We start from the raw sequence: 12,533 nt of genomic DNA on the forward strand, positions 1-12,533 counted from the left end.
ATAGGGATCTTAAAGAGTCTGCTTGTTCCCATCTTTATCCCCACCCCTGCCCGGCAGAAATCCATCCGGGGCAGATGGGTATCTGCCTCCTTGCACCATACTCAGGAAGAGAATCCTTAATCCATCATTCAGGCTGACGTTCTTCCTTTGGTTCAAACCCCTTAGTGTAATATCCGAGGCCCCTAGTATCTGACCCCCTTTCCTCTCTTCCTCACCTCCCACCAATTCCTCAGACACAGCCCATGTCCTAGCTAATCCCAACCACTGCCATGCCCCCGTGTATTTCCTGCTGTGTCTCCCTTCTCTGCCTCTGTACATGTTGGTCTTCTTGGCCAGGAGTCTCCTTCCACTGCCCTGTGCTCATTTATCAACACTCCGTGTAAGCATTTCCTTTCCTGTGAGCCTCACGTGATCCGACCAAGCAGAGCTGATAGTGCCCTCTTGTATGTCACCTCTCAGCCTAGCTCAAATGCTCTATAATTGCATGTGTCCTATTACATTCTATTGTTTCTATGTGTCTCTCCCCTAGACATCTGTGAGGTTTTCAAGGACAAGAACTGTTCTTGTGCCTAACACCCTAGTTTGTCCAGGTGCACTATAAATGTTCACTGATGCCCTGACATCTGTGGCATTAGATTTTTCCACTTGGCTAAGTGTTTTGATAGGAGCAAATTAGGAGTTGGGGCAACTAGTTCAAGGGTAGAGTTGACAATCAGGAGAATAGGTCTTTGAAAATGCACAGAACCATTTATTATCCCATATGACCTCAGCCTTCACCCACTGAGAAATAAGATGGTTTCACAAAAATAATCTCTAAGTTTCTGTCTGGGTCTAACACTGTAGAATTCTGTAATTGGGAGAGCTATGATCTAAAGCAGGTTTAAAAAAATCCGGGCCAGTGCAAGAAGTCTATAATTGTATGCAAAATATTTTATGTATACACATGTCATTTTTTCTGGGGAGACGGTGCATTCTTTGAAAAGATTAAATACCACTGATTAAGAAATCGTTGACTGAAATGATGACCATAATCTCTACTGGGTCAACAGGAGCTGACACCTTTCTGAGTGCTTCAGGAGGGAGGTTTACAGACCAGCAGCTGCAAAAAAGCCCTTGATGCTTTTTCTCCACTGCCTTTTGTTAGGGCACACCTACAGGTCTGGTCTGCAATTTAAAAGGAAAGGCTACGAGGCTTTTGACTATGTCCCATTTGTTCTGCATTAATGTCCCCCTCCTCAGATTCTAAATGTAAGGTGAGAATGTGGTCAGAATCTTTGTCAGCCTAGACTGTATACTTTTTTCCACATTAAAAAAAAAAAAAATCCTACTCTGAGAAAGCTACCTCGCAGTGCCCACTAGTTCTGCCCAAGTGGCCCGCACTGAATCCTCTGCGTAACACCAGGAAATCTGGGCATGAAGCACGACCACTGGAAAAAGTCCGCCACTGAGGTCTAGGCCTGCCAATTACCATGATGCCTTTGCTCCTGGGCATTGTGGCTGGCAGGGCAGGCCTCGTGGGTGTGCCATGGGCAGTGATTCATGTCCCCATGCTTAGAAAGGTCTTTTGCTTTTGTCAGTGTTCTGTTGTTACTCTCTTGAAGTTCTTGATCACTTTTGTACAAAGGGCCACATATTTTTACTTTGCAATTGATTCTGCAAATTAAGTTGCTGGCCTCGACCGGCTGTATATAGTGAAGCAGCACCATGTATCAGAAAGAGCATGAGCTTTGGAGCTGACAGATGGAGATTGAAACCCCAGTTGTGTAACTTCCTAGCAGTGTGAGCTTCAGTAGGTCGCTGAGCTTCGGTGTTCTTATATTGAAAATGGTGATCATGACATCTAACTCTTACAATTGTTGGGCCAATTAAACAGTATGTGATGAAGTAATTGGTAGTGGCTGATAATGACAACAATGATTTGAAAACAACCAATCAGGAACATATGAAATACACTAATGTGAAAAGCAGATCAAAAACAAAACAAAACACACTCATAGACTTTAAGGGCTGGAAAGAATCCTAAAGATGAGTGCTTAGGCCAAGTTGTTTCCACCTTGCTTCTACCACAGCACTTTGCACATAGTGTCATTAGGGCCCCTAAAAATATTATAGTATTATTATTTTCCCTCAGTACACATCTTTCCCCCCATTAAACTTTGAGCTCCCCAGAGTAGGGACTGGGTCCATCCTTTTAGAGAAATCTTCAGTTCCTAGCACAAGGCCTGTAACAAAATGGATGCTTACTAAGTTCTTGTTGAAAAATAAACTAATTCATTATTTTATTTTATAGTCGTGGAAGATGAGGCTCAGAGAAATTAGGTGAGTTGCCCAAGCTCACAAAGCTTGTCCTTGGCAAAGTCTGGACTGGAGTCCCCTCTTTTGGCTTCGAAGGGATTGCCTTGGGCCCCACATGGACCTAGCCCTCTGAGAGCTCCTCAACAGAGTCTTTATATCTTGCTGAGTCGCAATTATCAAATTATCTGGGAAATGTGTAAGCCTTTTATGTAAGTGTATATTTATTTATCTGGAGTAAGATATCAGAGGGGAAGAGCAGTCCCTGGAGCTAGAGTATACTTGTGCCTGTCCAAGAGAACTTCTGCAGAAAGCCATCCATCAGATCACCCTCACTTAGCTTGCAAGTCTACGACAGCTCAGGCTCCCCCTTTACCTTCCCCAAATCCTCCCATTCATGAGATTATCTTCTGTGATGCTGATGTCCTGGATGTGATTGATCACCCACCACTATCTTGGGGACCTAAGAGTGACCTTCTGGATGCATTTGTAAGGAACCAGCTTGGAAACAAAAACAAAAACTTAAAGGCATCCTCTGGTTGGCCTGAGATAAGGGGACCTCAGAGTCTTTTTTCATTAGCCTGGCAAAACAGTACAAACAATAAAAAAAATCCATAAGAAAATATTCTGCTTCCAGGGACTTAAAAGAAACTTCTCATTTCACCCTCCCTGTCAACATGATACTATCCCCATGTAAGAAAAACAAATGTGTTTGTGAGAAGAGGAAAGGAAGGGAAGAAAGTAGAGAAGAAAAGGAGATTAACAGAGAAAGGGAGGAGGGAGGAGGGAGGAGGAGGACAGCATGGGAATAGATGAAGAAATAACAGAGAGAGAGAGAGAGAGAGAGAGAGACTGAGACCGAATGTTTTTGGAAAGAGATGTGGAACTAATATTTACCTGAATAATGCCAGGAGCCTAAATCAAATTATCAGGATGAGTCAATCCAAATCACTTTGCTAAACTCAGCTGGTGTGATGATCCTCGCGCTGGGAAAGAAACAGCGGGGTACAGTGAAAGATCTGGGTTTGAGTTTTGGCACAGATGACAATTTTTTTGTGTGAACACGGACATATCATTTCAAATCCCAGACCTCAGTTTTCTCATCCAGAAGTGGGGGAAATAGATGAAATGAGACATATGAAAGTAATTTGAAAAAATAGAGTGTAACACAAGCAAACACAGTCTCAAATTTACACTCAAGCTGGATCCATTCCATTTAAATCAAAACAGGCTTTGACGCGCCTCCAGCTCTGCTTTCCATGGACTCAGTTAAGTTTTCTACCTCATGTTTTTAAAATAAATAAATACACAATCCAATGATCTCGTCACATCATTATGCTCAGGTGAACTCATTCCAAATCATGACTACAACTCTGAATTCAGAATATAAAAGGCAAAAAAGGCACACGGCTTCACCCGCCATTGTTCAACACATTTATTATGGCGGGGAGGGCAGATCTGGCAGGAATCCGATCTGGTTCAGATGTCAGTTCTGCCACTCATAAGCCGTGTGATCACGGGTGAGTTTCTCAGCCTCACCACCCTCACTCTTTCCACTTCTGTGTGGATGCACCTCCCTCCCCGTGTTGTTACCACAAGGGCAAGTGCTTAGTGCAGCTCCCGGCATCTGTTAGAGCCTCTGCCTGTGCTGACCATGGCTGCCTCCTCGGTCCCAGAACAGAATAGCTGGGAAACACATGGTCCTGTTCCTTCTCCCTTCCTGTTTCATTCCTCTTACCCCATCCCCACTCCCACACATTCAAGTGTCTTTCCAAATCCTCCAAAGCAAAGCCTTGGATCTGAGAGTCTGAGCTACTTACAGCTTGAGAACCTTTCTGCGAAGGCTTCAGATGGCAAATGAAACCTCTCCTTTCTGATTGTGTGTCTCTCCTGCGTGTCGGCGATGAAAACAGACTCTGGCTAACTTATAGAGAAGGGAATTTATTGGAGAGATGTTGGAGAATAGAGAGAATTAGGCCAAGAAATGGATGGCAATTATGGGAGATTCCTGAGCTGGGAAGGAAGCAGTGAGGAGAATGCAAAGACCTGGGTTTGAGCTTTGAACCAGATCACATTTGTTGTGTTAACACGGACATGTCATATCAAGTCCTAGACCTCAGTTTTCTCATCCAGAAGTGGAGAGTCCGAGGGTAAGGCCAAAGGAACCACAGCAATGGTGCCTTGGCAGGAGCAGTTTGGTCAGCATGCCAATTCTGCTACTTCTAAACAAATGGCTTCCAGGTGTCTCTTTGGATGACCACCAACCACACTCATGTGCTTGTATTGCTCCTCGGAGACTCCCAGGTCCAAGGAAGACCACTGGGTGGGCTGAACCCAATTCAGCAGCCTATACTCAGACTGTGCCAGGGCCGGGGGGTAGGGGTGGCCAGAGGGTCTTGGGGAGAGAGAGCCTGTCCATTTGCAATGTGGAAGGTCCTACCTCACACCAAGACAAAGCAGCCCTTAGAAGGAAAGAGGAACTGGATGACAGAGACCGATAATAAAATTATGGCCAATGTCCACTGCAGCTCAGAAAATCTTCAATTCACATCTGAAGGTCAGGGAACCTAAGACCGTATCTCGTGCATGGATGTCTTTTATTTGTGATCCAAGGGCTCAAGTACAGTGCCAGGATGGACAGTGTTCATTGGCGTGGATAGGGAGGATCCAGCTGAGTCTGCTCATGGAACTTGGTTTTGAGCGGGGGTTGGGAGAATCAGCATTAAATGAAAGCAAATAATTAGAAATGTATTAACATTGAAAAGAACACATGAAAAGAAGTTGAATCACTTAAATGGTGAGTGACCAGTTAGTCAGATGGCTTTTGACTGATTTCCGTACAGCTGTTTCTCCAAACCTGTCCACACTCAGAGGCAGATGCTTCAAGCAGCACACGTGTGCTTCCCACACACTCTTGGCTCCAAGCAAACTCTCCCAAAGGCTGGGTGGTTGTGTCACTGCTCGTTATGGTCCCCGCCTCAGGAACTGACATTCCACTTCTTTTTTTTTTTTTTTTCAGTATTCTTCAAACCCTAATTATTTTTTAAAAATAAAAATAAATTCAAGACTCAAGACCAGCAGCTGAATGCCTTTTTTGTTGTTGTTGTTGTTGTTGGGGAAAGCCCAGTTTTCAGCAGAGAACTACCCTTGGTAAAAGCAGCTCCTGCCCTGCCCCCCTTTCTTTTGCCCCAAGATCAAGTGTTCTGATGAATCTCAGCAGCCATTGGATCCATTTCCTGACAGATGGTGACAAAACAACAAGAAGATCATGATTAATTACCCCAATCCCTTCACTGCAAACAAACAGGGCTGCCTCAGGGCCATTCACATGGTCCACATTTACCTCCAAAATTTGATATGGGTTAAGTTAGAGTAAATCTTCACTTCTGTGAGGGGCTTCTCGGTTTGTACAGAGCTTTATGGTTTGCTTGGAGCTTTCTGGTTTGCCCTTTACCACACATTATTTTATTTCATCCCCACGATAGACCACTGGACAACTCTCACCCTTCTCCTGAATTATTGTAAACACCTCCTACCTTTCTCAGTGTCCACTCTTTCTTTTTTCTTCTTTTAATCAGGCTATACTTAACATACAATAAAAAGCATAAGTCTCTGTTCACTTTGATGAGTTTTGACAGCTATACACACTGTGTAACTGCCATGTACAACAAGATATAAAACATTTCCATCACCCCAGAAAGTTCCTTCATTTTTCTTTCCAGTCAATTGCCCTTTCCCCTCGGGCAGCTACTTTCTGATTTCTACCACTGTGGACTACTTTTTCTGTGCATGGATTTCATCTCATAGCAATAGGATCATACAGTATATACAATTCCGCGTCTTTTTTTCCCTCCTATGGATTTAAAAATCCTCTATGTTGTGTGTATCAGGAGTCCCTTCCTCTTTATTGTTGAGTAGTATTCCACTGTATAAATGCACCACGATTTGCTCATAAGTTCATCTTTTGATTAAATTCGTGGGTTTCTGGAGGCATGATTTTTGCCATTACAAATACTGCTGCTATAAAAAATACTTGTACAAATACTTTTGTGAACATATGTTTTCATTTAACTTGGATAAATACCTAAGAATGAAACTGCCGGGTCATAGGGTAGGTGTATGTTTAACTTTATAAGAAACCACCGAATACTTCTCTAAAGCATTTTGTCAGATATGAGAGTTGTCAGCATCCATTCCTCCTTCCTCCAGTTGTTTCTCCTCATAGGCTCCAGAGTAATCTATTCAAAACATAACCTTGATCCCATCACTTTTCTGCTTAAACCCTTTTAATGGCTTCTGACTGCCCTTAGGATAAAGTCCAAATTTTGTAACACAGCCTGCAAATTTGGCCCCTAACTTTGTATTCAGCTACTGCTTCCCCCGTCTCCCTACACCCTTGTATCTCTTGCATCTGCATCCATCCATGGAATGAACATGTTTCCATTTCTCTTACCCTCCCCAGGGCTTTTGTACATGGGCTCCCTTTTCTTGGACAGCCATTCTTCACCTATTTGCCCCTTTGTCCATTTATCCATCAAGTTTCAGTTTAAAAGTTACCTCCTCCAGGACTTTCTCTGCAGACTAAGTCAGTCACATTCCCTGTTACCAGCTCCTATGGCGCCTGGGCCCTCTTCTTAACATTCACAGCATTGTTGTTATTTTTTAAATTACATGTATTTATTTCAATTCACAAATAGATTATACATTCATGTGGTTCAAAAATTATTAAAAGATACATAGTAAAAAGTTTTATTTCCATCTCTGTTCCCATTTGCCTGGTTTCCCACCTATATTTAAAAAAAGAGAACCCCTTACATTGGTTTTTAAAATCTTTAAGAGCTTTTGTTAAATGCCAATACAAGATTTTACACACACACACACACACACACACACACACACAAACACACACAACACACACACATTATATAATTATTCATATTACTAACACTATTATATAATTTTATTATATTAGTATATAACTAATGCTATCGCTAATACTGTTCGTGTTACTATACTATCATTACTATTACATGAATACACTCTACATGCCATCTTGAACCTTGCTTCTTCTGCTCACCAATATGTCTTTGCTGTTTCCCATTTCAGAACTTAGCAAACTTCCTATTTGTCACCAATGCCCAGTGTTTCACTCTGTGGTTGATCATTTAAGTGATTTTTAAACTTTTGCTATTAGAAAGAATGCTGCGATAACAGTCATATGGATGTTACTTTTACTGAGCATGAGAACACCTGAAGTACCACTTCTTAGAAACAAGCCGCTGGTACAAAGGGTCTGTGAGTTTGTATTTTAACAGATTTTGGCAAATTGCCCTCCATGGAGTTGTACCCCTTTATGTTCCCACCTGCAACATACAAGTGTACCTGTTTCCCCTTGGCCTCACCCCCGTGTGTTGCAGAACATTTGGACGTTTGGCAATCTGAGAGCAGAAGAACATTACCTCAGAGTACTTCGTTTTAGTTTGCATTTCCTACTTACCAGAAACTGAGCATCTGGTAGGATTTGTTGTATTGTTAATTACTTAGCGCAGTGCCTCACGTATGATAGATGTCCAGTATATCTGTTGATATAATAATAAATGTGTATTATATATTAATACATAAGATGATGCATTATATGCTGTATATGTATGCTTTATGTATTAAAATATAGTAAGCACATGTGTTATATATTTATATATATATGTAATTGTTCAATGGATGAGAAAACTAAATATGATCAAAAAGGTTAAGGTGAAGTGATTTAGGACACACAGTGGAGAATTTCTGGCATCAAGTATAGCGAGCTCCTTAGTCTGTGCAGGCCTACACTTCTAGGGTAGTTCAGAAAGAGGAGAGGAGATGTCATTAAAAAGTGGAAGGTAAAATCTTAGCTCTGCCTTGCTCTCAATACTACTGTCAAAATAATTTAGATGACTCTAGATACCCTATTCAAAGTCGACTGGAGAACACCCTGCTTAGGGTCAGCTTCCGGGGTCTCATAACTGTATTTGGCTATAAACATGTCCTTGAGGGTCAATCAGACCTAGGCATGAATCTCAGCTTTGATATGAGCTATAAGACCGTCTTCTCCCTAAGATATGATTTTCTCCTTGGTAAAAAGAAAATGACAACACCTACCTCTACTAGAAACCTGGAGGCTTCTGCTCAGCCCTGATTCTCTTCCTCCAACAACTCTCATGCCTGTTCATACCTCATGACTCCAGGCCCCTGGCAGAGCTGGTTGGACCCAGGGTGGACTGACTCAAGTTAAGTCAGTCAAACTTTCAAAGGAATTTGGGGAAGAATCCAGAGTTTCCGTTAATCCTTGGTCTGGGAAGTCGGATGAGACCATGACTGGGTAGCACTATTTGACTGCATGTTGGAGTTTGAGGGGACCCAATAAGCACCCCTCATTTCTTTGCCTCACTTCAGAGCCACTTCGGGGTAGAGGAGTTTATGGCTGAGGAAGAGCAACACGTCAGCTTTTTATAAACATGGCTTAATGTGGCCATGCCATAAAATTCACTCAGCACAGGCTGAGTGGCATCCCTGTACTCAGATATGAGGAGGGTCATCCTAGCATGGAGGTGCAGGGAGAGGCAGGGCCGAGAGACAATTCTCCCCAGAGAAGTAACTCCAATCGTCTGGCTTCTGACTTCCTAGCTCCTGCACCAAGTCTCTTCCAAAGCCCAGCCACACTTCTTGCCTTTCAATTTTCTCAGACGTACATTCTGTATGATGATGTGTCCCTCTATATTTAATTATTTCATGTGGGTCCTGTTATTGGTAACCAACAACCCTTTATTAGGACTCTACGTCACACAATTGTTGTGAGGTTTAACAGAGAAATGAATATGGGGCGCCTAATGTGATGAACCCAATAAATGTTTCATTTTATATTTTATATTTTTTATGGGGGAAGGGGTGGGGCAAAGCTTCGAGCCTCAGTCAGCCAACTCGTTTTTGGTTTGAACATGACACCAAACAAACCCCAAAGTCTTGAAATTTCTACTTAAGGTCAAACAGCCATATAAAGTAGTATATTTGCTGTGAAAACATTGTCGAAGACGTATCTGTCGCAAGCCGGGAAGGCAGTGTGGGGAAACAGCTGGAGCCAGACATACTTGGGTAGTAATTCAGGCTCCGACACCTACTAGCTGGGAAGGCTTACAAAAGTCATTACCTCAGTGAGCCTGAATTTTCTCAACTGTAAAAGAAAAACCTAATTTGTGTGGTTGTGGTAAGCGCTAAATGTGCTGCTGGCACACAGCGAAGGCTCCGTGCTTGGTAGGTATTATGGTAATCACCCCAAACTCCCAAGAAGACCCTCCTTGCTGCCTGCCTAATTGCATTTCCCTTCTTACCTGGGGTTCAGAATCAAATTTAAACCTTAGTCATGGCAACCCCGTCAATGTTTTAAGGTTGTCATATTGTACATCCTTTTTCCTGACTCTTGATTTTCTACTTCTGAAGCTTACCAACCAATGAGATGGCACTTATCAGCTTGACCAGACTAGGGTGTGTGAATATGTGTGTGTGTGCGCACACACGCACGAGTTTCAGGGAAACAGTTATTTTTCAAGGCAATTCCCACTTGGGTAACTCCCTGCCAAGAGAAAATGTAAATCACTTTTCAGTCCAGCGTCCCCGGGCTCTGAAAACTAGTCCAAGAGAAATTTAATCTTGGTCTACATAACAGACACCGGGAAGCCAGCCAGCAAACTTTTGTTTTGTGTTCTAAGAAAATTTGAGAGAAATGCAACGTGCTCTTTGTCAAGTGATGTCTGTGGTGATCACGCATGGCCCCAGTGGACAGGACTCACCCCAGAAAAGGGCCAGAGTTGTTAGGTAGGCTGAGCTAAAGGGGAACCTTTGAGGGGTCATCTCCCTTGTGTGACTTGAAGGTGGTAGAAAATACTGAGGAATGAAACATTGAGCGTCAGCATCCAGGATGTTGGTTCTAAAAATGTCACAGATCAGAAGTTGTCACGGGTGGAACAGGAGTGGGTAAATGGGGATGGGAGGGAAACCGGGAGATGAGCTGGGATCAGATCATAGAGGGAAGGGAGATTGAACCTTCCCCTAAAGGCTGCGGGGAGCCCTCGGACCATTTTGAACAATAGTTTTGTCTTTCCTATTCTACAAACTCAATATTGAGTGAACTAGGAGTCAGGAGTTTTCTCATTATCATATAATTACTATAATAATACTTGGAGGTAGATTTTATTACTTCTCTTTTCCAGTTGAGTAAACTGAGACTCAGAGGGTAGCGAAATTGCCTAGATTACCTGACTAGGTGGAGCCAACACTTCAACCCCAGTCCAAGAGCCTTCAGGCTCAGTCATTGCACTTTCTAGTTTGGCTCCAGGGCAAGGGCAGTGTCTTATTTATTCATCGTTGTTTTTCCTACCCCTCCCTGTGCTCCTAGCTCTCCAAAATTTAGTAGAATTTGTGGGGGTTGAAAAAGTCAAACATTACCTCACCATTTTTTTTTTTTTTTTTCTCCAGCAGGCCCCGTAAGTGGCTGTAGGAACTGGCAAAGGAAGTGCACTTTGAGGCCAGAGGCCCTGTTCTCCCCTTCTGAGCACATTCCCATTTCGCCTCCTGTCCAAGGGAGAGGAATTCTGCCCGTGGGAGCTGTCTCAGGTGCCGACTGCTCGCCCTGACCTTTCCGTGCCTCCCTGACACATTCCTGCATCTAAATCAGAACTGGTCAATGTTTCACTCCTCCTGCGAGCCTCCCAGCCATATCTTCTGAAGCTGGTGAACAATTAACCTCCAGCAGCTCTTGATCTTCTGTCCTCAGAAGGCTCCCAACGCTTTACTGCTGGGTGTCAATGATCTACTAAACCTGAGAGGCACCCCAGGGTTTCTCTCCAGTCTTCAAGGAGTCTCTTACATACATTTTTACAATGATTCTGATGATATATGATTCTTCCAAATAAGGAAATACATCTAAAGGAACGCTGGGCAGAAGCACTCACACCAACTCCCTGAGTTATATTTTCTCTTAGAAATTCTTACAAAGAACCAAAGGAGAGGAACAAAGGTCTCTTAACTCATGCAGGGTTTCTCTTTTTCATTTATAAAGTGAGGAGAATCATTCTTCCCTCTTACATTTATTATTCAGATTAAATGATAATGTATGCAGAACTTTTGGGCCCAGGGTAGAAATTAATGCATATTCATACTTAAGAAACTGTAGCCTAAAGTTCATAAAACCACGGAAAGCCAGAACTGGAGACACCTGATAGAACTTCACATCCTTTACAAACGAGGAGGCCCGGAGAGAGAAGTCTGAGATATATTCAGTGATCTTTTGGCCAGTTGGTGGCCTGTTTTCTAGTTAACTCTGTCTAGTAGAAATACAATCTTTAAGCCATCCATGTAATTTTAAAAGTCTTAGTAATCACATTAAAGGTGAAACTAACTTTAATAGCATATCTTATTTAACCCAATATATGTAGTATATTATCATTTCATGTAATCAATATAAAAATTATTAATAAAACATTTTATGCTTTTGTACTAAATCTTTACACTTTTGTGTGTATTTTGCACTTACGGCACAATTAACTCAGACTAGCCACATTTCAAGTGCTTAATGTGGCTCATTGCTACCGTTTTGAACAGTGCAGGTCTAGTTCAATTCAAGTCAGCAAACATTTTGGCCACTTGTTATATGCCAGGCACTCTATTAAATGTAAGGATATGAAGGTGAAGAAATACAGCAGGGGACTCGGCGGGCAGCCTTGGAAACCACAAATATAACCCAAGGCAGATAGTCCCTCCTAAGCTAGGCTGCTGAATTGCTCAGTAGTGTTCATCTGAACAAGTCAAGAAGAAAGTACTCTAGGAAAAATGTCTATACCTTCAGGGCATTTTCCTCCATTCAGGTAGCAGAGGATAGAAAAGTATTTATTGGCACCTAATGACCTTTACGTCTTGGACATTGTGTTCTGCACTGAACAGGTGCTGTCTGATTTATTCCTCATAGTACCTGTGTGAGAACATTGTTTTGCCCATTTTATAGAAGAGAGAATAAAGTCCCTGAGAAGTAAAATAATTTCTCCAGAGGTCATACAGTTTATCAGAGGTGGAGCAGGGACTCTACCTCAGAAAGCAAGCATGTGTAACTTAGTCAATGTCACCCCATAGAGATAAAAGAGAGATGAATGATTTTTAGCCATTAATATTTTGGCCTGTTCATAAACATTCTCAAAACTTTCTGAATAAAGTGA

The sequence above is a fragment of the Rousettus aegyptiacus genome, unplaced genomic scaffold (assembly GCF_014176215.1).
Source record: "Rousettus aegyptiacus isolate mRouAeg1 unplaced genomic scaffold, mRouAeg1.p scaffold_m13_p_5, whole genome shotgun sequence".
Lineage (NCBI taxonomy): Eukaryota > Metazoa > Chordata > Mammalia > Chiroptera > Pteropodidae > Rousettus > Rousettus aegyptiacus.